The sequence below is a fragment of the Odocoileus virginianus genome, chromosome 31, assembly GCF_023699985.2.
Source record: "Odocoileus virginianus isolate 20LAN1187 ecotype Illinois chromosome 31, Ovbor_1.2, whole genome shotgun sequence".
Taxonomy (NCBI): Eukaryota; Metazoa; Chordata; class Mammalia; order Artiodactyla; family Cervidae; genus Odocoileus; species Odocoileus virginianus.
Window position 1 is genome coordinate 37,594,544 of NC_069704.1, and position 25,460 is coordinate 37,620,003.

General features: G+C 39.2%; 1 non-coding gene across 1 annotated transcript; it reads right to left on the reverse strand.

Moving 5' to 3' along the window:
* Window positions 1-5,662: 5,662 nt before the first annotated feature.
* Window positions 5,663-5,744, reverse strand: TRNAL-AAG (transfer RNA leucine (anticodon AAG)). Its single transcript has one exon. It is a non-coding gene; the product is annotated as a tRNA-Leu (tRNA).
* Between the last annotated feature and the right edge of the window lie 19,716 nt (window positions 5,745-25,460).

A 25,460-nucleotide genomic window follows, 5' to 3' on the forward strand; every position in this document is an offset into this window, starting at 1 on the left:
TCATTAAGTGCTCCCAAAGCTACATCTGTAATTTTTGAGAGTCCTTTCTGTATTTAGGGCCACTGTTGGGCTCCTTGGGGACAAGGCTCTGAAGTCCTTTGTCAAGGCGAGAGGGTCTTCAAGGCATCATTTTAAATTGTCCTGTGCTCTTCAAAAGCTAGGGTGAAACAGATCACCAGCCCAGGTTGGATGCCTGAGACAAGTTCTCGGCCTGGTGCGCCGGGAAGACCCAGAGGGATCGGGTAGAGAGGGAGGTGGGAGTGGGGATCGGGATGGGGAATACATGTAACTCCATGGCTGATTCATGTCAATGTATGACAAAAACCACTACAATATTGTAAAGTAGTTAGCCTCCAACTAATAAAAAAATAAATAAAACATTAAAAAAAAAAAAGCTATCTTACAGCCACACTCATAGTTCGATCTTTACCCAATTTCCTACTTTAAGAATTTTTTCCTGGGAAAGACTGGGAATAGGAAATACTTTCATTTTCTAAGTTTCATTTCCAAGTTAACTTTACTTTCCACTACTGAGCCTAATTTTCCATTAGATATCCTACTTTTTCCTTGAAAGCCAAGCAGCTCTTTCCTCAGTTCATTTATCACTCCAGGTATCTTATATACAGCTAAAAATTGGCATCAATACTTCCCACATTCTGCCTGGAAATCTCCTTGTTCATAGCCATAAGTTAATTATCTCTAACTTTTAAATTGCTATGGGTATGAAGTTTGGGCTTCCTTGGTGGCTCAGATGGTAAAGAATCTGCCTGCAGTGCAGGAGAGCTGGGTTCGATCCCTGGGCTGGGAAGATCTCCTGGAGGAGGACATGGCCACCTACTCAACTATTCTTGCCTGGAGAATTTCATGGACAGAGGAGTCTGTCCATGGGGCCACAAAGAGTTGGATATGACTGAGAACCTAATACTTCCATGAAGTTTGCCAGTCTCTCCAACATTACCTAGTGTGAATCATTCTCCAGCCTCCAACAGAACTTTCCTGTGATGGCTCAGTCTTCATTATCTTCATTATCTGTTCCTTCCTGCAACCCTTCTGCTTGCATCTTCTACCTGATCCCCAAGTTACTGGCGCATGGTTAAGGGTTTTGTTAACCACCTCCAAGGAGCAATTTTTCTTTTATTAGCCTTTGCTGTATTACAAAGCACACCCAACAGTTCATGGCATAAAAAGATTATTTATTCTTTCTCACAATTGCATAGTTTGTCTGAGCATCTCTTCTTTGGTCTGGGATTATTCATGAGGCTTGATTCAGCTGGAGGCTTGACTAGGCTGGAAGGTTCAAGATGTCCTCACTCACATGTGTGGAAGTTGGTTCTGCTACTTGCAAACATCACTTCTGCCACATTCTCTTGGCCCAAGCAAGTCACAAGACCAGGGTTTATTCAAGGGGCTAAGAAAAAGGCTCTTTCTCTGGAACTGAGGAATGGCAAAGTCACGCTGCAAAGGGATAGACGTGTTAGCATGAAAGGAAAACAGACAACCGCATTTTGGAAAACAATTTTGAATTTTGCTGAAGTCCTATTTATTTATTTTTATCCCTGGTAAATGCTTTTTGTGTTAATGCAAAAGTATTTTGCCTGTCCCAAGGTCAAAGTTTTTTTTTTTTCTAGAAGTTTTAAAAGTTTCACTTTTGTGTTTAGGTTCTATGAACTACCTTGAATTAATTTTTGTGTACTGTGTGAAGAAGAGATCGAAGTTTGATTTTTTTCATATGGTACCCAATTGATCCAACACAATTTGTTGAAAAGACTGTCCTTCCCTCATTCAATTAACCTGTCAACTTTGTCAGACATCAAATTGCCTGTATGTGTGTAGACCTACTTCCTGACTCTCTGTTCATTCCCACAGATCTATTTATCTGTCCTCCTGCCAATACCACACTGTCTTAATTATTGTAGTTGTATAGTAGGTCTTAAAATCCGGTAGAATAAATCTTGGAACTGTTTTTTCAAAGATGTTTTGGCAAGGGGCTTCCCTGGTGGCCCAGACAATAAAGAATCTGCTTGCAGTGAAGGAGACCTGGCTTCAATCCCTGGGTCAAGAAGATCCCCAGGAGAAGGGAATGTCTACCAACGCCAGTATTCTTGCCTGGGGAACTCCATGGACAGAAGAGCCTGGTGGGCTACAGTCCAAAGGGCCACAAAAAGTTAGACATAACTGAGTGACTTAAAACAAAACAAAACAAAACAAACAAAAAAAAACTTAGTAGGTCTTAAAATCAGGTAGAGTAAATCTCAGAACTTTTTTTCCCAAAGATGTTTTGACATGTTTAGACCTTTACATCTTCATATAAATTTCAAGTTCAGATTGTCTACTTCTACATAAAAATATTGTTAAGACTTCACTGGAAGTATGCTAACTCTGTACCATCAATTTGGAAAGGTTTGAAATTGTAACAAAACTGAATCTTCCAATTTACAAATGAATCTTTCCATTCAGTTAGGCTTCTTTTTATTTCTCGCTGCAAATTTCTTTGTTGTTGTTGTTGTTTTTGTTTTCAATAAGGAGGTCTTGCATCCTCTCCATTAAATTTATTCCTAAGTATTTTGTGTTTTTTCCCATGCTACTGAAAGTGATTTTTAAAATATTTTATCTTCCAATTTTTGTTGCTTATATATGAAAAAGACAATTTTTATATATTGCATTTATATCCTGAGAATGTGATAAACTCTTTTTAATTATATTCTTTTTATATAACTTTTTAAGAATTTTATACACAGTTTATTTTCTTCATAGACAAATAAATACAGTTTTATCTCTCCTGTTCTAATGCACATGCTATTTATTTCTATTTCATTCTTCATGCATTGGCTATGACCTCCAGAACAATTTTGAAAAGAAGTACTCAGGTCATACATCTTGGCTTTGTTCCCAATCTGAGGGTATAAAAACCTTCAGTACAACATCAAGTATGTGTTAAATATACCAACCAATCCTAAAGGAAATCAACCCTGAGTACTCATTGGAAGGACTGATGCCGAAGCTGAAGCTCCAATACTTTGGCCACCTGATGGGAAGAGCTGACTCATTGGAAAAGACCCTGATGCTGGGAAAGATTGAAGTCAAAAGGAGAAGGGGGTGGCAGAGGATGAGATGGTTAGAGAGCATCACCAACTCAATGGACATGAATCTGAGCAAACTCCAGGAGAGAATGAAGGACAAGGGACTGGCATGCTGCAGTCCATGGGGCTGCAGAGTTGGACACAACTTAGTGACTGAACAACAACAATAACAGGCTTTTCATAGATTTCGGTGGTGCCCTCAATCAGATTGACAACATCTATTTCCCTCTCTAGATTTCTGAGAGCATTTATCATGGATGGGTGCATTTCTCCATGAATTTAAATTATTACATAATTTTCTCCTATATTCTGCTAATGTGGTAAATTGTATTATCAATAGAATTTTTAAATGGTTGAACCCTGTTGAACCCATCTAATATTTGTGAGGTAATTCCCACTGTTTTATAATGCATTATCACTTTTATATATTAATGGATTCGATTTGCTAACATTTTTTAAAGGATTTGTCCATCCACAGTCATGGGGCACCTTGGTCTGCAATTTTCTTTCTTGTGCCTTGTTTGGATTTCATATAAAGATAATCCTGGACTCAATAAATAAGTCCTGTCCTCTATTTTTGGAAAGAGCTTGATATTATATTTCTCAAGTGTTTATAGAATTTTCCAGAGAAACCATCTGTCCCTGAAGCATCTTTGTAGAACATTCTGATTCTAAACAATTTATAAATTTCATCTAAGTCATCACAATTTTTGACACATACTTGCATACAGTATCCCTTTATTTTGAAATTTGAGGGTCTGTAAATCTATCCCATTTAAAAAATTCCTGATATTTTTCTAGGGTTTCCCTGATGACTCAGTAGCAATGAATAAAGCTGCCAATGCAGGAGACACGGGCTTGATCCCTTGAGCCCACATGGGGCAACTAAGACCATGTGCCACAGTTATTAAGACTATGTTCTGGGGCCTGGGAACCACGAGCACTGAAGCCCACAGCCCTAGACCACAGGATCTGTGCAACAGGGGAAGCCACTGCCGTGAGAAGCCCACACACTGCAGCTAGAAAGTCGCCCCCACTTGCCGCAACTAGAGAAAAGCCCACAGAGCAACGAAGACCCAGCACAGTCAAAATTAAATTTTTCTTTTAAAACTCCTGGTACTTTTCTCTGTTTTTCTTCATCAGTCTAGCTAAAAGCCTATCAATTTTATCAATTTGTTTCTAAAAGGCAACTTTAGTATTATGTATTTATTATTTTTTCCCCACTTTGTATGTTTTCATCTCAATTGCTTTTTTCTACTTGTTTTGAATTCAATTTGTTCTTTTTTTATCCAGTTACTCATAGCAGAGGCTTAGGTAATTGATTTGTATCTCATTCATCTCTAATATTACTATGTATTTAGGCTATAGGGCTTCTCTGGTGGCTCAGGGGTGAAGAATCTGCCGGCAACACAGGAAACACAGCTTCCATTCCTGGGTTGGGAAGATCCCCTGGAGAAAGCAATGGCAAGCCACTCCAGTATTTTTGCTTGGAAAATCCCATGAACAGAGGAACCTAGTGGGCTACAGCCCATGTCACGGGATTGAAAGAGTCAGACACAACTTAGTGACTAATCCATTAGCATTCAAGCTGTATATTTTCCTTCAGAATTATTTTAGTAGCATTCCATATATTTTGATATATTTTCATTATTATTTCATTCAAAATATTTTCTAATTTGTTTTAATTTTTTCTGTTAAAAACAGATTTTAAGAATTTGTGAAATGAACTGTTTCATTTTTCAAATTTTGATGAATTTTCTAGATGCTTTCTGTCATGGATTTCTAGTTTAATTATGTCATGTTCTAGAAACACTCTGTATAGTTAATCCATAAAAATGTAACAGACATTATGGCCCTGTATATGTTCTATTATTGAGAATTCCATATACACTTGAAAAAGAATGTGTATTATGTGGTTACTGGGTATAATAATCTATAAATTTCAATTAGACCAAGATGGTTGATAACATTCAAATTCCCCATACTCTCACTGATTTTTTTCCTGCTTGTTCTAGCAATTACTGATAGATATTAAAATATTAATTTAACTATAATTTTAACATTTTCATTTTTTTATCTTAGTTCTGCCAATTTTCATTTCTGTTTTAAAACTTTGTTATAAAGTGTGTACATACTAGGATTGTTATGTCTTTTTTCCTCCTATGGTGAGAAGTTTTTAATTTTTATCAAGATTATAATATGACAAAATACAAAGATAAGCATGTTTTTGTTACCTTTCAAACATACTATAAAAGTTAACTTGATATTATATAAACAAAACTTCAAAATACCATATATAGTATAATGTAGACAAAGAGATGAATGAAAAAATGAACAGACGAACAGACACATAACATTAGCACATGTGTGTGTTAGCCACTCAGTCATGTTCGACTCTTTGTGACCCCACAGACAGTGGCCTGCCAAGCTTCTCTGTCTATGAGATTCTCCAGGCAAGAACACTGGAATGGATTACCATTCTCTTCTCCAGAGGAACTTCCCAACCCAGGGATCAAACGCTGGTCTCCCACATTGCAGGCAGGTTCTTTACTGTTTGAGCTACAGGGAAGCCCTAAAAGGATTGGCAGCAATGGGATTCAAACCCATGCCCCCAAAGAGACTGGAGCCTTAATCCAGCACCTTAGACCTCTCAGCCATGCCACCACTAGCATGATCATCTCTTAAAGACAGATGACTTTAGAAACAAACATTTAACATGAATAACATTAAATGTATGAGCTCTTAATTTACTTCAACACATTCCATGACTAACAGGAAAAAAATGGCTGAACTAATAAGACTGTGATATAGTGTATTAATCAATGATACAGTGTATCATTTTGTTGTTTGTTGTTCAGTCGCTCAGTCTTGTCTGACTCTTTGTGACCCCGTTGACTGCAGCAGGCCAGTCTTCCCTGTCCTTCACCATTTCCAGGAGCTTGCTCAAACTCATGTCCATTGAGTTTTTGGTGATGCCATCCAACTATCTCATCCTCTGTCATCCCTTTCTCCTCCTGCCTTCTATCTTTCCCAGCATCAGGGTCTTTAGCAAAGAGTCAGCTCTTCCCATCAGGTGGCCAAACTGCTGGAGCTTCAGCTTCCGCATCAGTCCTTCCAATGAATATTCAGGGTTGATTTCCTTTAGGACTGACAGTTTTGATCTCCTTGCAGTTGAAGGAACTCTCAAGAGCCTTCTCCAGCACCACAGTTCGAAAGCACCAATTGTTCGGTGTTCAGCCTTCTTTATGGTCCAACTCTCATATCCATACATGACTACTGGAAAAACCATAGCTTTGACTCTACAGACTTTTGTCATTGAGGTAATGTCTCTGTCCTTTAATATGCTAAGTTTGTCATAGCTTTTCTTCCAAGGAGCAAGTGTCTTTTAATTTCATGGCTGCAGTCACCATCTGCAGTGATTTTGGAGCCGAAGAAAATAAAGTCTTTCACTGTTTCCATTGTTTCCCCATCTATATGTCATGAAGTGATGGGACAGGATGTCATGATCTTAGTTTTCTGAATGTTGAGTTTTAAGCCAGCTTTTTCACTCTCATCTTTTACCTTCATCAAGAGGCTCTTTAGTTCCTCTTCACTTTCTGCTATAAGGGTGGTATCATCTGCATATCTATGGTCATTGATGTTTCTCCCAGCAATCTTGATTCTAGCTTGTGATTTATTCAGCCCAGCATTCTGCCTGATGTATTCTGCATATAAGTTAAATAAGCAGGGTGACAATATAAAATCTCGACACATTCCTGTCCCAATTTTGAACCAGTCTGTTGTTCCATGTTCAGTGCTAACTGTTGCTTCCTGACCTGCGTACAGATTTCGCAGGAGGCAGGTCTGGTATTTCCATCCCTTTAAGAATTTTCCACAGTTTATTGTGATCCACACAGTCACTTCAGCATAGTCAATGAAGCAGAAGTAGAAGTATATTGTTCTTGTGGAATCCTCTTGCTTTTTCTATGATCCAACAGATGTTGGCAATTCAATCTCTGGCTCCTCTGCCTTTTCTAAGTCTAGCTTGTAATCTGGAAGGTCTCTGTTCACATACTGTTGAAGTCCAGCTTGGAGTATTTTGAGCATGATCTTAGCAGCACGTGAAATGATGCAATTGTGTAGTAGTTTGAACATTCTTTGGCATTGCCCTTCTTTGGATTGGAGTGAAAACTGACCTTTTCCAGTCCTGTGGCCCCTGCTGAGTTTTCCAAATTCGCAGGCATATTGAGTACAGCACTTTAACAGCATCATCTTTCAGGATTGATGGAATTCCACAATGATACAGTGTATTAATTATATACTATAATTACAGCTCAGCTGGAATTCCACAATGATATAGTGTATTAATCATTTCAATAAACTTTGTAATAGCTTTATTGAGATATAATTTATCTACCATATAGTTCTCACATTTAAAGTATAAAATTTAATGGGTTTTAGTATATTCACACGGAGAAGGCAATGGCAATCCACTCCAGTACTCTTGCCTGGAAAATCCCATGGGCGGAGTAGCCTGGTGGGCTGCAGTCCATGGGGTCATGAAGAGTGGGACACGACTGAGCAACTTCACTTTCACTTTTCACTTTCATGCATTGGAGAAGGAAATGGCAACCCACTCCAGTGTTCTTGCCTGGAGAATCCCAGGGACGGGGGAGCCTGGTGGGCTGCCATCTATGGGGTCGCACAGAGTTGGACACGCCTGAAGCGACTTAGCCGCAGCAGCAGCAGAAGTGTCCTATCTCAGGCAGAAATCTGAGAGTGTTCCTGCAGGCTGTCCTACCGCAATGATTACCAAAGCAAATTAACAGGATGAATACAGGTGGGAAAGCAGAGCTGAGTAGGTGAAAGGAGTGAGGGCTGAGATCAGAAAGAGTTAATCAGCGTACAATGCCAAGTTCAAACCGGAGCAACTAGGAGAACCAGATTCTAGGACCCAATTCGAGATCGAACTACTAGGAAAAGACAAAGAAGCCAACGCTTACACTAGGCTGTTATCTGGCTCTCCCTCTGCTTTAGCTGGCCGCACACCTAGAACTGCCTGGACTCAGCATCTCACCCTGTGAACTAAACAGTTAGCTCTTAATTTATCTGCCATCTTGATGAACAGTATATGGGGGTGGAGCTGGAACAGAGATTGAGAGAGAGAATAATATTTATTGAACAACCAAACTCTATTATGCACTGAAAGGGCAATTCCTATTTGAAAATTACCCCCATGGCTTAGTTATTTTGGTTTATCTTTCCTTTGCACTCTTGTAGCCTGGCAAAAAGAGTAGAAGAAATGAAAGCAATTACAGATGCTTTATAAATACTGGAGCATAATAAAGGTAGTTGGTGGAGTGGGTAAAGACATGTTTTCAAGACATCAGTTATTTATACAGTTTTTGAAATTTAAGATTTGGCCTTTTGCAGGTTCATCAGTCACCCGAATTGGGAGCAAAGAGATTTTGAGTTTCCAAATTCTCCTTGAGGGCCCTTCCTTCCCAGAGCCCTTGGTAGTCATTCTTTGTCTACTGAGCTTTCCTGCTGTATCCGTCACTCCTTGCTTGGTGGAATTCGAAGTGGTAACATAAAACCCAGGGAAAGGAACCAGTTTTTAATACCCAAACCACCAAGTCTGAATCTGAGTTTGTAAGCCTCCAAGGCTTTATAAAGCGAGAGGATAACGTCAGCTTAGGACTTACCTCAAACCACGAGACATTTAAATTCTGATTTATGATGTAGGCTGGATCAGCACAAGCTATCAAGAAGTCTCATGTTCCATCTCTGTTTTTATAAATGCAAAGTTAAAGTCAAAGGACTGAACCTGCCTGGTTAATGGAATAGATTGTGGAGCTGACAGAGGTAGTTGGAGGTCAAAGGAACAGACCAGCACAACTTATGTTTCCTTCTCAGATTTGCCCACAATTGCAAAATGACCACACTTCCCAGGTGGCACAGTGGTAAAGAATTCACCTGCCAATGCAGGAGATGCGGGTTTGATCCCTGGGTCAGGAAGATCTTCTGGAGGAAGAAATGGCTACCCACCCCAGTATTCTTGCCTGGAAAATCCCATGGACAGAAGAGCCTGGTGGGCTGCAGTCCATGGGGTCACAAAGAGTAGGACACGGCTCAGTATGCACACACATACACATAAAATGACCATCATCAGACTCCTCTTCCTCTCTTAGGGCCCCTACCTTCAGCCCCAGGCAGGAGGAGACTCTGCCTTGGACCTTGCACTCAGAGGGCCATGTTCTGACCTTACCGCTAAGGGGGAGGACATAGGGTCAAGGGGAATATGCCCACTGGAACCCATGTCTGCCCTCTAGACATTTCTCCATGGAGCCCTGGAATTCCTGGCACAAATGCCCCTGAGACCACTTTCAGGTCTTGGACAGTTTTCTTCCAAGACTCTCCTCCCAAATGTTGACTGAACCACAAATATGGTTACCGATTTCCCAAACCAGTGAGCAAAGGATGCCTGTAATCAGAGTATGTGACTGGAGCTTGATCATGGGTTGTGTCTGTGTAACCATATGTGTGCCAGTTGAATGTTTCAAAGATGAGATAGGTCTGGTTAAAGGTAAGAAGGTGACAGGGGGCTTCCCAGGTGGCTCAGTGATAAAGAATTCACCTGCAATTCAGGAGACCTGGGTTCAATCCCTGGGTCGGGAAGATCCTCTGGAGGAAGGCATGGCAACCCACTCCAGTATTCTTGCCTGGGAAATCCCAAGGACAGAGGAGCCTGGTGGGCTACAGTTCATGGGGTTGCAAAGAGTTGGACATGACTGAATGACTGAGCGCACATGCATGCAAGAAGATGAGAGGAAAGCTGAAGACTGGCTCCTTCTAGGCTGTTAAGGAATCCCAGAATTTAAATACAATCTAGCCTTCCAGGTCCTGATAAAAATGTACTTGTTTAATGGGCTCCAGTAAGCCAGAAAGATAAAGACCAATACAGTATACTAACACATATATATGGACTTTAGAAAGATGGTAATGATAACCCTATATGCAAAACAGAAAAAGAGACTCAGATGTATGGAACAGACTTGTGGACTCTGGGAGAAGGCGAGGGTGGGATGTTTCAGGAGAACAGCATTGAAACATGTATATTATCTAGGGTGAAACAGATCACCAGCCCAGGTTGGGTGCATGAGACAAGTGCTCGGGCCTGGTGCACTGGGAAGACCCAGAGGGATTGGGTGGAGAGGGAGGTGGGAGGGGGGACTGGGATGGGGAATACATGTAAATCCATGGCTAATTCATATCAATGTATAACAAAAACTACTGTAATGATGTAAAGTAATTAGCCTCCAACTAATAAAAATTAAAAAAAAAATGTACTTGTTAAAGTATGAAGCTAGAGCATATTTTATTCAACATTTTTAAAGGTTGAATTATAAATTTTAAATATTTAGACATATGTATGTGGGCCACCATTTATATTCTTGTCTTGGGCCCCACAAATACTAAAGGAGAGCCTATTTCTACAACTTTTCCTTTTCCTGGGTCATAAACATACTGGCTATAACTAACAATGGGTGTTTAAAGGCCCTTAGAAACCTCAAGAATATCAAACTATTTTTATTTCTCTCCCTTCAAGTTCCAAGTCATTGTGGAGAGCAGTCTAGAATTTGTTCAGGTTAATAGCAAAGTCACTCATTACAAAGCGTTACAAAATGTATGGCAAACTGTAAAATCTCCAAAGCACGGGTATATTTTCAGAAAACTAGTACAATTCTAGCCGCTATTAATTTTTCAAATCCATATAACATACTATGCTTCTATGTCCATACTGTCAGAAGATCACAAGTATTTTTTTAAATATTTTATGTCTCTATTTGGCTGCACCATGTCTTAGCTGCAGCATGGGATCTTCGATCTTCATTGCAGCATGCAAGAACTTTAGTTGCAGCATGTGAACTCAGTTTGAAGCATATGGGATCTAGTTCCCTGAACAGAGACCAAACTCAGGCCCCCTACATTGGGTGTGCACAGTCCCAATCATGAGTAATTTTTAAAATTTACAAAATAAAAATCAGTTGATCTTCCATAATGGGGCATGGTATGTTTATGCCATGGATGTTCATAACTATCAGTTCAGTTGCTCTGTTGTGTCCGACTCTTTGCAACCCCATGGACTGCAGCATGCCAGGCTTCCCTGTCCATCACCAATTCCTGGAGTCTACCCAAACGCATGTCCATTGAGTCGGTGATGCCATCCAACAATCTCATCCTCTGTCATCCCCTTCTCCTCCTGCCCTCAATCTTGCCCAGCATCAGGGTCTTTTCAAATGAGTCAGTTCTTTGCATCAGATGGCTAAAGTATTGCAGTTTCAGTTTCAACATCAGTCCTCCCAATGAATATTTAGGACTGATCTTCTTTAGGATGGACTGGTTGGATCTCCTTGCAGTCCAAGGGACTCTCAAGAGTCTTCTCCAACACCACAGTTTAAAAGCATCAATTCTTCGGTGCTCAGTTTTCTTTACAGTCCAACTCTCACATCCATACATGACCACTGGAAAAACGATAGCTTTGACTATATGGACCTTTGTTGACAAAGTAATGTCTCTGCTTTTTAATATGCTGTCTAGTTTGGTCATAACTTTCCTTCCAAGGAGTAAGCGTCTTTTAATTTCATGGCTGCAATCACCATCTGCAGTGATTTTGGAGCCCAAAAAAATAAAGTCAGCCACTGTTTCCCCATCTATTTCCCATGAAGTGATGGGACCAGATGCCATGATCTTAGTTTTCTGAATGTTGAGCCAACTTTTTCACTCTCCTCTTTCATTTTCATCAAGAGGTTCTTTAGTTCTTCTTTACTTTCTGCCATAAGGGTGCTGTCATCTGCATATCTGAGGTTATTGACATTTCTCCCGGCAATCTTGATTCCAGCTTGTACTTCTTCCAGCCCAGCATTTCTCATGATGTACTCTGCATATAAGTTAAATAAGCAGGGTGACAATATACAGCCTTAACATACTCCTTTTCCTATTTGGAACCAGTCTGTTGTTCCATGTCCAGTTCTAACTGTTGTTTCCTGACCTGCATGCAGGTTTCTCAAGAGGCAGGTCAGGTGGTCTGGTATTCCCATCTGTTTCAGAATTTTCCACAGTTTATTGTGATCCACACAGTCAAAGGCTTTAGCATAGTCAATAAAGCAGAAAGAGATGTTTTTCTGGAACTCTCTTGCTTTTTCGATGATCCAGCAGTTGTTGGCAATTTGATCTCTGGTTCCTCTGCCTTTTCTAAATGCAGCTTGAACATCTGGAAGTTCACAGTTCACATATCGCTAAAGCCTTGCTTGGAGAATTTTGAGCATTACTTTGCTAGTGTGTGAGATGAGTGCAATTGTGCAGTAGTTTGAACATTCTTTGGCATTGCCTTACTTTGGGATTAGAATGAAAACTGACCTTTTCCAGTCCTGTGGCCACTGCTGAGTTTTCCAAATTTGCTGGCATATTGAGTGCAGCACTTTCACAGCACCATCTTTTAGGATTTGAAATAGCTCAACTGGAATTCCATCACCTCTCTAGCTTTGTTCATAGTGATGCTTCCTAAGGCCCACTTGACTTCACATTCCAGGATGTCTGGCTCTAGTTGAGTGTGAGTGATCACACCATCGTGATTATCTGGGTCATGAAGATCTTTTTTGTACAATTTTTCTGTGTATTCTTGCCACCTCTTCTTAATATCTTCTGCTTCTGTTAGGCCCATACCATTTCTGTCCTTTATTGAGCCCATCTTTGCATGAAATAGTCCCTTGGTATCTCTAATTTTCTTGAAGAGATCTCTAGCCTTTCCCATTCTATTCTCTTCCTCTATTTCTTTGCACTGATCACTGAGGAAGGCTTTCTGATCTCTCCTTGTTATTCTTTGGAACTACTAACTATAAGATAATGTAATAAGAACTATCATAGAAATGTGCCTGTGAAGCTGTACAATAGGGACTACAAAGTACTCAGTTAAAAGCAGCCAAGAAGAAGAGGCTCACTAAACCTTGGGACTGGACAACCTAAGGACCAGCACAATAAGTGAAAATAGACCCAGGTATGTCACCATGAAGTTGTGGAACACCAAGGGAAAGAGAGACTTATAAAAGTTTCTCAAAAGAAAATACTACAATATTGTAAAGTCATTAGCCTCCAATTAAAACAAATTAATCAATTAAAAAAAAGAAAACTGTAGCAGATAAACAAAACAATGGTTAAATCTCAGAAAAATACATACTTGTGCAGGGAAAGAAGAAAATTACAGTACTCTATGTGACTCCACCATGAATAGGATTTACGGACTCACGTTAATTTAAAGACTGATGATAGATCTAACCAAAATCATATGTTTTTTGGGGGAGAATGGAAATATTAATATTGTGCATGTATTTGCTGGTAAAAGAGTGACAGGGATGAAAATCTACATCTTTCATAAGTGGCATATTATTATAATGTGTAGGCTTCCCTGGTGCTCAGTCAGGAAAGAATCTGACTGCAATGCAGGAGACCTGGTTTCGATCCCTGGGTTGGGAAGATCCCCTGGAGGAGGAAATGGCAACCAACTCAAGAATTCTAGCCTGGAGAATCCCCATGGACAAAGGAGCCTGGTGGGCTGCAGTCCATGGGGTCAGAAAGAGTTGGACATGACTGAGTGACTAAGCACACTTTATGTGTAAAACTGAAAAATCGAAAATGATACTATGCACAGATTACTTAGATACATGGTGGTAAATATTTTTAAGGCCATTTTTAATGTGGATCATTTTTAGTATTTATTGAATTTGTTACAATATAGTTTCTGTTTTAATTTTCACTTTTTTTGGCTGCAAGGCACATGATATCTTAGCTCCATGACCAGGCATTGACCCACAGCCCCTTCACTGGAAGGTGAAGTTCATCACAAGATTCTCAGGGAGGTAAATCCTCTAAAAAAAAAAAAAAAAACCCACAAAACTTAGAGTTGAAAGTGGTCACCTCTGGGAAACAGGGTATCAAAGACAGTATGGAGAAGGGGCATGGACTTCTGTGTGACGTAATTCATTCTGTAGAGATGGTTGATACTTTAAACTATGAGCATATATAACTTTGATTAAAACTACATCTTTTTAAAAATCTGGATTTTAAAAGCTCTTGGTTGGAGGAAAAAATAAGTGAGAGGGCTTTGCCAGATGACAGTCAAATGCATTCATGGTTTCTTAGTGGGAAAAGTTTACTTTCACATACACAATCTGACAAAATTCTATCAGCTTTTCCCTGTGCTAGGTTATTATCACCCTCATTTTATAGATTAAGAAATTCAGGTTTAGGGATGTGAAATGCTTTGTCAAAGTCCACACTCGGGACTCCCTTAGTGGTTCAGAGACTAAGACTCCACACTCCCAGTGCAGGGGGTCCAGGTTCCATTCCTGGTCAGATCCCACAGGCCACAACTAAGCGTTCACATGCCACAACTGAAGATCCCACGGACTGCACCTAAACGTCCAGCATGCTCTGCATGTCCTAATGAAGACTGAAGATCCCACAGGTGCAGCTATGACCTGGCACAGCCAAATAAATAAACTAAAAAAAAACAAACAATCAAGTTCACATGCAAGGATGTGGCCAAAGTGAGATGGGACCGCAGGTCTTCTGACTCAGGTCCTTCCTCTCTGCCATGGCTGCCTTCTAAAGCAGTTCTTTGAGCCTAAGGTATTTTGTAAATGCAAGGCTGCCTTATTCTTAGGGTACTAGTGGAAATGGAGGTATTTGGCATTACAGAAGGGAAGCCCTTTGCAGATAATCTAGCTCAACCCTCTCACTGTACATCTAAGTAATGTGAAGCTCAGAAAAGACTTTTCAGGCCACCAAAATATTAAGCGGACAGGAGAAGAATTTCATCAATAGAAAGCTTAGCTTAAAGTTTCTTCAGCTTCTGAGGTCCAGAAGTCTTTGTATCATTCTGACAAGGAAGGATCTATTTTATCTTGAAAAGTGAAAGTGTTAGTCGCTCAGTCATGTCTGACTTTTTGCAACCCCATGGACTGTAGCCCACCAGGCTCCTCTGTCCAAGGAGTTCTCCAGGCAAGAGTACTGAAATGGGTTGCCAAGCCCTCCTCCAGGGGATCTCTCCAGGCCAGGGATCAAACCTGGGTCTCCTGCATTTCAGGCAGATTTTTTTTACCATCTGAGCCACAGAAATTAGGGTTCATCAAGACAAAGTACATAGTCTGATTCAACAAAGAAATGGAATTTTCCCTTGAGCAGTCACTTCTAGTCCACTCCTTTGGGGTAGGATCTTCACAGATTATACAATAAAAGGGAGATAAGATTTTTTCCTGCATGAATCTGGTCCTGTGCCGCCTTGCCTGTCTTGAGCATGGCTGTAATGGAATCCTTCCACGGTAACCTATCCAGTTCCATTTCTGCTATGAGAAAACCCAGCAAAAGGAAATCCTTACAACATTTTATAGTTTCTCTCATTGTCAAAGTGGCCTCATAGACTTGTTTCCCAAGCATTTATAGCCTGATGGCCTGACAGCTGTCTACTCAGGAATGACCATGTGAAAGAGTCCAGGAAAGCTCCCCACATGGCAAGAACTGAGGAAAGTTTATTTTGCTGGCAGTGCACATGGCTTTTCAAACAAGTAAGTTCTTTCTGAGGTCAATTAAACCTGCGTTCAATAAAATCACATGGGAGACAAGAAGGCTGGGAATGTCAGTTATTGATTACATCTAGGTTACACCTAGAGAGAGGCTCTTGTGGCCGAACTTGATTAAAAATCATTCCCAAATCTAAATTTCCACAACATTATATCGTTTCCTTTATTCCCATCCATCATTTCTCCTCCATATCCCCCCACCTCCCTGAGTTTTCATAAGATGGTTCAGTCATTTGTGCTTTATTGTACATTATTCAGTTGAAAGAAAGCCTGACCCTGGAATGAGGCAGGGCACCACTGGGGAAAGTAATGGATACTTTTCTTGTCAAGGTAAACAGGAAATCAGGACAGAGAATTCTAACACTTCATTTACTAGCATCATCATGGGATGAGATCCTCAGTATAAGAGTGTTTTCCAGGGCTCAAAACCAAGTTATACTTCCTACCTTACGTAAGTTACTTAAGCTCACAAAAACCTCCACTCCCAGCTCTAAGACGGAGTTGATGACGTCTTTTTCACCCACTGTTATGAGTATTAAATGAAAGAACACATGCAATGTCTCTGCCTATACTTCCAGCCACAGTACACTTTGAATGGTAATTCACCTCCCTGAACTCTGAAAGTATCAAAACTCCAAGGGAAAAATTACATATAAATCTCTTACTTCCCTGCGTGCGTGATTGCTAAGTCGCTTCAAGTTGTGTCTGACTCTTTGCGGCCCATGGACTGTAGCCCGCCAGGCTCCTCTGTCCATGGGATTCTCCAGGCAAGAACACTGGAGTGGGTGCCACACCCTCCTCCAGGGGTTCTTCCCAACCCAGGGATCAAACCTGTATCTCTTGTGTCTCCTGCATTTGCAGGCAAGCTCTTTACCACTAGTACCATACATTACTTCCCTGACTTGTCAGTAAATATGTAGTATTCATGCCTCAGCCATGGGCCGGCCTCATTTGCCAGTAAGAGTTCACCTTATATCTAATGGTAGAAAATTGCAATCACTTACTTAGATAAACTCAATAAAGTAGAGGTTGATGCCAAAAGTGGAAAAAATGAAATTATGCCCCTAGGTTGTTGATGCTTCTTCCAGAGAATAAATGAAAATAAAAAAGTTTACGATTTGATCATGGATTCAATTATAGTATGAACCAAATAAAGTGCCTATTTGCAGCAAATAGTCTGTTACTATACGATACAAAAACATTAAACATTTGTGGAGGTTCATATGCTCTTTTTCTACTCATTAGCTTTGTAACCTTGAGGAAAGTGAAAGCGTTAGTCGCTTAGCCATGTCTGATTCTTTGTGACCCCATGGACTCCAGGCTCCTATGTCCATGGGATTCTCTAGGCAAGTGTATTGGAGTGGGTTGCCATTTCCTTCTCCAGGGGATCTTCCTGACCCAGGGATTGAACCCAGGTCTCCCGCATGGCAGGCGGATACTTCACTGTCTGAGCCACCGGGGGAAGCCCCAACCGTGAGGAAACATTTCTTAATTCTGAGCCTTTGTCTTCTCAGTTGTAAGACAAATCTTACCTTCCTAAGGCATAAGCACCTGATTCACACTAAGTCGACAAATGATAGCATTTATTTTCATCAATAATGTTATAATTAATCATCATAACATAGGTGGGATCCTTATTTTTTCATCAAAATTAAAACCAAGTTACACCAAGTATTAGAACAATTCAGTCAATTTTGCTTCTCTTGACTAGATGCTTCCTCAATGATTGAAAATAAGATTAATTCCACTGATACATTCTTCCAACAGGTTCCATTATTTACTTGTATTGATCATCTATGATTATCAAGTTCACACTATTGGATAGTTCTAAAGGAAAAACAGAAGGGGCTCTGACATTTATTTTCTACTCTATACAAGGCACTGGGCTACATGCTTCAGCACACATCAATCGTGTTATTTGTTTCTACTAAAAACTATACAAAGGGAGAACTAAGCTGACCATTTTATTATTAACACCGTAAGGAATTACCTGGTGGCTCACTGGTAAAGAATCCTCCTGCCAAACCCGAGACACTGTTTCGATCCCTGGGTCAGGAAGATCCCCTGGAGAAGGAAATGGCAACCCATTCCAGTATTCTTGCCTGGAAAATCCCAGGGACAGAGGAGCCTGGCGGGCTACAGTCCATGGGATCACAAAAGAGACATGACTTAGCAACTAAACAACCACAACATAGGAAACTGAGGTTTGCGGAAGTTAAATGCATTGCCAATGGTTTGTGGCAGAGCTTGGATTAAAATCAGGGTAATGTCAGATTTCAAAGCCCACACACTCCATTTCATCGGAGACAGACGTGTTCCTTTGGGATTACAAAAGATGGGAGGCAGTTTGCATCTGAAGAACATTTCTTTTTCAGAGTCCTGTGAGAAGCAAAGAATCTCTGTATATAGTCTAAAGAGAGCAATGTTTCCTCCAATTTATTGGTTCTCTTTTATTTAGCATTTTCCAAATCCTTGGAAAAATGAATAAAAATTTATCTTCCAGTGAAAAATGCACTCATCAAAATGCACAAATATTTCTTGACTGCAATGAGATTTTCTCTAAATCTTCTGTTTTGTCGTTGTTGTTCAGTCACTAAGTTGCATTCGACTCTTTGTGACTGTGGCCCACCAGACTCCTCTCTCCATGGGATTTTTCAGGCAGGAATACTGGAGAGGGTTGCCATTTCCTTCTCCAGAGGATCTTCATGACCCAGGGATTAGACTTGAGTCTCCTGCTTGGCAGGCAGAGTCGTAACCACTGAGCCACCTGGGAAGTCCCAAATCTTCTGTTTTACATACTATCTGAACATACCACCTTCATAGATTGTGGTTCTTCTCTCTCTTGTTCCTTCTGTTTCATTCGCATGGTGCTCTGGGGTTAAAAGATGTACCTACTTGTAAAAAGAGAAAATCAAAAGTACTATTTTTATGAAAACATTCCCATTGATCAGAAGGAGAAAATGGATCCACTTTTCTAAACAAGCAATCTTTTGAGCTAAACATGAATCCTTCACACTAGGGTAATACCTATTAGAAGCTTTGTTCTGTGAAAAAGCAATGCACCAGGTAAAGTTCAGACAAGTCCATCAGAGTACGTCTTTGTCCAGAAGATGGAAGAGAATAAATGTTCATTGAGAGCATCTGCAACTGTCTTATACCTTGTCTGATGCTGCAGTCTTCCCAGGACTCTTAAAAAATAGGGAACTTTATTCTCATTTGAGCCTACAGATAAGCTCAAAACTGATTAAGTAAACTTCCTTTGGGGCTTCCCAGGTGGTGCTAATGGTAAAGAACCTATGTCCCAATGCAAGAGACATACGAGATACCAGCTCAGTCCCTGGGTTGCAAAGATCTCCTAGAGGAGGGCATGGCAATCTATTCCAATATTCTTGCCTGTGTAATCCCATAAACAGAGGACTTTGTTGGGCTACAACCCACAGGGTCGCAAAGAGTCAGACATAACTGAAATGACTCAGCATACACAAAAACTTCCTTTAAAAAAGTCCTAAAGGTAGAAGAATTGAGATTTGAATTCCATACTTTACTGACTCATAATAAAAATAATTTTCATTAATTGCATCCTTGTCACATACCAAGTAATTTACATGACCTTCAATGCTCACAACATTACAATATAGGTGTTGTTCTCTTCATTTTTAAACATCAGGAGACTGAGGTTTAAATAGGCTAAGAAACTTTCTCAACATCTCATGGCCAGGAAAGTGTAGAGCCAATATTTTAACAGGCTTGCCTCTTTCTAAAGCCATCCCTTTTCATAGCTCCATGCAACTTCTGGGCAGAGTTAATAACCACACAACCTTAGTTAAGACAAATTTGGAGTGGACATGGAAGCAAGGAGAACCTACAGCAGATGCCACTGTCTTCTTGGAATTCATGCAAATCAGGAAGCCAATGAAAGGCATCGTTAGTATGTGCCATGCAATTTGAGAAGCAGATTTTTGAAAACAGAAAATAAAAAAGGAAAAAATAAAGGAGTCAACCCATGGGACAGAGAAAAAGAACTACAAGTTCCCAAAGTAAAGTTGTGACAATACAGTCACAACTAAAGCTAAAGTCAGATAGAAATATACATGCGATCATCTAAAGAAAGTCATAACCCAAGAAAATCTCTGATATTAAAAGAAAAGCAGCTAATGAAAAAGAAGTTCTCTCTAAGAATCTTGGGCATGTTTTCACTGATGAAATAAAAGTACTCAAGATAACAAAATGGTCTTTTTATAGGTAACTTTGGGGAAACATTAAAAAATATAAAGAACATGAAATATAAGAAAATAAATAATAATGTCACAGTCAGCATGCACAACATCTGCCTCAGTTGCATCTATGCCTGTAGATTGTCTCTTTGGAAAAAAAGGAATTCTCTAGAAACTGGTTCCTAAGAGCCCCTCACAGGTGTATGGAAGAATATGTGGGCTCCCTAAAGTCATCAGCCTTCAAGTCCCAAGTTAAATGTTTAAATATCTCATGGAAGAAAATTGATGAACAGAATCAAAAAGATGCAGAAAGGGGAGGAGGATAGCAAGAGGATCTAAGAATGATGGATAAAAAGTAGACAAGACGTGCAAAGTACAGTGCATCTGTATATACATATGGTTGAAATTGGAGTCAGAGAGAAATTACTCAGAGGCTAATTAGTGCTCAGAGAGAATGCCTTTGTCACCGGCTTGATCTTAGTACTTTGTTACGTCCATGAACAGTGAGGGTTGGGCTGCACCGCCTTAGGGTAGTGAGTAATGGCTTGCACCATCTGTGGTTGTTTTCAGGCTCCTGAACCCAGAAGGATCTGCCCTCTGTAGGAACCATCACACGCTGTGTACTGAGTGTGTGCTATCTCCACTGCCTGGGCAGAACATTTACAAGGGTGAGGATTCTTGATCTTGGAATAAGGAAGATGGTTACTGGGAATAACCTGAAGTCACAGCCTTGAAAAGATTCTCTTCGCTACCATTTCCCTTCCTTTCCTTTCTTTTCTTTTTCCTTGACGCTCCCTTCTTTTCTTTTTAAAATAGATGTTGAACTGCTGGTCCTTGAAGAAGAAAAAGGAGAAGGAAATGTTGAGTGGAACTGCCTGTGATAGAGGGGAAAGAAGATGAGAAAGTGACAATAGATGAAAAATACAGAGGAGGAGGAGGGCAAAAAGAGGAAGAAGAGGGAGAGGAAGAAGCAGCAACCGGATTCAGGGAAAAAATGGTAAACAGAGAAAAGCATTTCTGATGCTTAAAGATAATTATGAGAGACACTTATCTTACAGATACTAATCTTATACTACTCTTAAAGATAAGTATGAGACACCATGGATTATTGTTAGGTCTTGGTGGCATACCCGAGCACCACGATTTCTCATTATAAAATGGAGGTGATTGTACACAATCTTCAGGGGATTTTGCCAGACTAATAGAATACCAATTTTTTCATAAAGGGTTGTCAAAACTAAGTGAGTTAATGAATAAATATAGTACTAAAAACATGTCTAGCACATAGAAAGTTCAATATTGTTAGCAACTGTTACTGTTGTTTATGTTGTTAGCAGTAATACTAGGATTATTGAAACATCTGTAAAGTACCAAATATTGCTAGGTGCATGTTTTTAATAAATGACTACTATGACAATAAAATTGGAGTAGGAAATGACAGCCCACTCCAATATTCTCGCCTGGAGAATCCCATGGGCAGAGGAGCCTGGCTGGCTATGGTCCATGGTATCACGAAGAGTTGAACATGATTTAGCAGCTGACCACACACACATGACAATAATAAGGTTATTGCTACCATTGTTATTGCTATTTAAATAAAAATGGGACACAAACATAATTAAAACATTAAAGAATAAAAACAAAGAAAAGATATCATAAATGAAAAGACAGAAAACAAGAAGACAATGCAGAAACAAGATCAAAGTAACAATAAGAAAAAGCTCAACTTGCATACAAAGTAACTATACACCATAAATTAAAAACAGAAAGTGAAATGAGAAAAAAGAAAAAATAAATTAATCTCATATTAGAAATGAGGAGAAAATATAATTTGCAAATAGTATGATTGTACAATAGGAACACACAAGAGTACCAATTAAGATATTATTAAAACTGACTAGAAATTTCAGAAAAGTTAAAAAATAAGATGGCAAAAATAAAGATTGTTTCCATATTCAAAGATATATAAAGAACATGTAAAGACAGAGGATCTTATATACCATAATGTATAAAATAGAACTAGATTTAGAGCAAGGATAAAAGTTAGAGAAAAAATGTACATTTACTGATTCACTCATGCTGTCTTGGAATAAACTGAACAGTCAGTTCAGTTGCTCAGTCATGTTTGACTCTTTGCAACCCCATGGACTGCAGCACACCAGGCTTCCCTGTCCATCGCCAACTCCCGGAGCTTGCTCAAACTCATGTCCATCCAGTCGGTGATGCCATCCAACCATCTCATCCTCTGTCATCCCCTTCTCCTCCTGCCTTCAATCTTGCCCAGCATCAGTCTTTTCAAATGAATCAGTTCTTCACATCAGGTGGCCAAAGTGTTGCAGTTTCAGCTTCAGCATCAGTCCTTCCAATGAACATCCAGGACTGATTTCCTTTAGGATGGACTGGTTGGATCTCCTTACAGTCCAAGGGACTCTCAAGAGTCTTCTCCAACACCACAGTTCAAAAGCATCAATTCTTCGGCACTCAGCTTTCTCTACAGTCCAACTCTCATATCCATTCATGACTACTGGAAAAACCATAGCTTTGACTAGACGGACCTTTGTTGGCAAAGTAATGTCTCTGCTTTTTAATATGCTGTCTAGGTTTGTCATAGCTTTTCTTCCAAAGAGCAAGTGTCTTTTAATTTTATGGCTGCAGTCACCATATGCAGTCATTTTGGAGCCCAAGAAAATAAAGTGTCACTGTTTCCATTGTTTTCCCGTCTACTTGCCATGAAGTGATGGGACCAGATGCCTTGATCTTAGTGGCATGATCTTAAACTGAACAAGAAATGTGCAAACCTTGATAAAGAGAGTCTTTGTCTTTGCTCTTGGACAAAAGGCTTAAATAAGTTCAGAAACAAAATATATTTCTTGTGTGGAATATAAAATGATTCTTCAATTTATTTTGAAGAAAAAAAGTCATGAAATTTCACACAAAAAATGGAAGAATAATGATAGCTAATTCAGCCAACTGGTATTAAGTAAATACTAGCTGCACTATGTGAAACCCACGGCACTCCTCCTGGAATAAGATAATAGTAGGCAGCATTTATTAGTTGTTTTCTTTTGTTACATGCACTGTTAAGTGCATTCAGTTAAGTTCAGTTGCTCAGTTGTGTCCGACTCTTTGTTACACCTTGGACTGCAGCACGCCAAGCCTCCCTGTCCATCACCAACTCCCGGAGTTTGCTCAAACTCATGTCCATCCAGTCGGTGATGCCATCCAACCATCTCATCCTCTCTCATCCCCTTCTCCTGCCTTCAGTCTTTCCAAGCATCAGGGTCTTTTCCAATGAGTCAGTTCTTCGAATCAGGTGGCCAAAATATTGGAGTTTCAGCTTCGAGGTATATAAGTGCATTATATACATTAACTAATTTTATCTCATACATAACAATGCTGTGAGGTAGGTATTATTTTTATCTTCACCCAAGAAGAAATCAGAGCCATCAGATTAAGTAACAACTATTGCTGGGACTTCCCTAGTGGTCCAGTGGCTAGGACTCTGTGCTCCCAATCCAGATGGCCTGGGTTTAATCCCTGGTCAGGGAACTGGATCCCATATGCCACAACTAAGAGTTGGCATGCTGCAAGTAAAACCTGATGCAGCCAAATAAATAAATATTTAAAAAATAAAAGGGTATATTTTATTGTATGTTACATTACACTTCACTTTACATTATACTTAATGAACCTGATTTTTCAGAAATGCTAACTGGAAGCTCCATGTGCATGTGTAAATTATGAGCTTTTCTGGTTGACATCTTTCAACTCCTATAAATTTCCCATTCCAATTTTTGGGGGCATTAAGCCTCTATATTCTTTTATTGCCATTTTAATTGGGCTTTTAGGAGAATGAGGAGATAACTGTGTATTCACTTCTTTGTGTGAACGCACAAATTGAACTGTGTGTTCAATTTGCCATGTTTAATCAAAAGTTCAGAGGTGATATTTCAAATCAGTGAGAAAGGCTGGAGTACTGAGTTAGGTATAGAGTAGATCTTAAGTGTGTGTGTCAACACACACACAACAAAAGCTAACTATGTAAGGTGATGGATGTGTTAACTAACCTTAAGGTGGTAATCATTTCATAATATGTACATATATCAAATCATCATGTCATACACCTTAGATATACACAATGTTATTTGTCAGTGATACCTTGATAAAGCTAGAAAGTGTGAAATTTCTGAATGACAAAATTAAAGCAAACAAAATAACAAAAAATACTAGAAATATTTCTAATATATCTGGTCAAGGCAGATTAATGTCCTTAAGGCACAAAATTCTATGAATAAGAGGGAAAAAAAGATAACCTAATTTTAAAATAAAAGACATGAAAAAGTGGCTCACAGAAAGGAATACAAATGGTAAATAAAATAACTGTAAATGGTTGAGCTTTTTTGTAACTAATAAATTCTAATTAAACCTATATACTTTTGGGACTTCTCTGATGGTCCAGTGGTTAAGACGTGGTGCTTCCACTGCAGGGGGTACAGGTTCAATCCCTGGCTGGGGAACTAAGATCCCAAATGCCAAGCAGGTCCAAAAAATAAACAAAAATTTTAAAACCTATATACTTTTGTTCTGTAAGTGGCTAATTTTCTCTTCTCTAAGAACAATACCTAATGACTAACAATGATGAAGGCAACTGACTATTCTCATGCAAATATATATTTGGTTCAACTTTCTTTGGGGTAATTTAGCAATCTGTATACAAATGACAATTTAGTAAGACTATATATTAAATCTTAAATGCAAAATATACCCCATAACCAGCAATTCAATTTCTGGAAATCTTTCCTAAGGGAATTATTTTAAAATGTGTACAAAGATTTTTGTTATAAGAATATTAATAACAATTGTTTCTAATAGTAAAAGTAAAAAATGTGAGCAACTCTAAGTTGATTAAACAAAATACAGTCTTTTAAGAATGTTGCAGGTGAATATTGTTTTCCCATGGAGAAATATTGGTTATACACTGCAAGTAAAACCAACAGAATTACAAAAATTTATACAGAGCATAAAACCACTGTGTAGAGAATAAAAGTATGTATAAATATGCACATAGAGGAAATTATCTAGAAAGAAACACATACAGTAACTGTCAGGAATTATCTCTGAGTGATGAGATTATGAATGTTTTTTTTTTTAATTTAGCACTGTTTAGCATTTTTTGTGATGAATATGTATGAGTTTTTTAATTAATAGAAAAAGAATTTCTTTTTACTTTAAAGAAGAGATTCTATCCAGACTAGTAAGAGAAATGTAAGACGTTTAGGAATCAACTCAAGAAAAAATGAGTTATGTATGTCAATTAATTAAAACAAAGGAGCCAAGAATATACAATGGGGAAAGGATAATCTCTTCAATAAGTGGTGTTGGGAAAACTGGATAGCTACATGCAAAAGAACGAAACTACTGCCTTAGACTATACACAAAAATCAAGACAAAATGGATAAAAGCCTTGAAAAAAATATATATATAATGGCAAGTCCCAAACTTCCTTTCCCCAGTTGCTGTTGTTTACCTGCTAAGTCGTGTCTGACTCT